Below are 1486 nucleotides of genomic sequence, written 5' to 3'. Positions count from 1 at the left end.
TACGATGGCTAATAGCACAGCATCAGAAGGACTGTGGGATATTAGGGCTTGGGGCAATGAGGACGACATGGCAACCATAGCAGTATGACTTGGTTGTTATTGCGAGGCTTTATTCGTACAAACAGATTGAATAGTCTCAGTTGAAAGAATTAAATGCAAAAGCGTGTGGTGCTTCGATCGGCAAGTGCGGCAGGAACCGGATTTACAATCCTTCATGTGATGGCCCTTTCGTAGGCAATTAAGGCATAATAAGAGCCGCTTTGCTTCCACATGACGACAGAGGCGACAGAAGTGTAAGCCATTGGCAATTGGCAATCATATGGTTAGTGCCCTCGCATAACAAACAAGAACCGCGGGCGCTCGATGCGACGAAAGATTTTCTATGATGCGTACTCACGGTTTTTCCTGACTAGCTAAACTGATTTTGCACTTGCGTCGATTGATCCGCATTTAACGTGATCGACATCTTTTTCCCAAAAATCCCGACAATTTTTCCCACGAAAGCAGCTCCTGATTCAACGGAGTTTCCTCCCACCTGTTCTGAGTGGCCTTTTCCAACTTCTGAAGTACTGTTTGTACACGAATACAGCCTGCTACTTCTTCCTTACTTGTCAGCGATTCCATTGCTCGAATATGTGAGGTGACTCTGTCAGTTCCCTCAGCTTGCCCACCGATGCGTCAGCCTTCTCCAACCCAAATATCCCTATGATGTGTGCCTGCAAAATAAAACGCTTATTATTATCAAAGCGACGCTTTTAAATATATATTGCCACGATATAATTAGCCTCATTTATCTCCAACGAGCTGATGGTATTGAGGGCTGCGCCACTCAAACAGGAACGTAGATGCTGCAGCTTTTCGATAGGGGTCAGCTCGGACTTCTTGTCAATGATCGCGGTGAACTTTGAGAAGAAATTGGCCCACTCCGTGTAAATTCCACTAAATTTTGGCAGCTCCAGCTGAGGCAACCGAGATCGATTGGCCATAACGACGATTTATTGGGATGCACTTGAGTTGGGGTTTATTGTCGAACAGTGCTTGGTGCTGGACCGACTTCCAAACTCGCGCTGAAGAATGGTCCGCAGGGATAATATGGACGAGTCGAATTTGGCAGGTACTTCACTGGACATGGACTCAAAATCCATTTCCTCTAAGCTGTTATGCGCCACAGCAAAATTAGATTCCAGTACAGTCAACGATTGCAACAGTCCTTGCAGATCATATTCATCTATTTGGCACAGCTTCTCACTATCCATATCCGTGCGTATGGATTCTAGCCTATCGAAAACAGACCTAGTTTTTAGCTTCAGAAATGTAGTCCGGGACGCAGGGAATTGTGTGCTGTGTGCAGCGTTGGCACTAAAACTTCCACCACTTGGAGCAGCTCCAAATGCCACCGACTCGCTATGTGTTTCACCAGCCTCATTTGCCATAGCACACGATCCACTTTTTATACCCGGTACTCAAAGAGTAAATAGGGTATATT

This window comes from Drosophila guanche, unplaced genomic scaffold (assembly GCF_900245975.1).
Source record: "Drosophila guanche unplaced genomic scaffold, DGUA_6, whole genome shotgun sequence".
Classification (NCBI taxonomy): Eukaryota; Metazoa; Arthropoda; class Insecta; order Diptera; family Drosophilidae; genus Drosophila; species Drosophila guanche.
Note: the sequence above shows the minus strand (reverse complement) of the source record.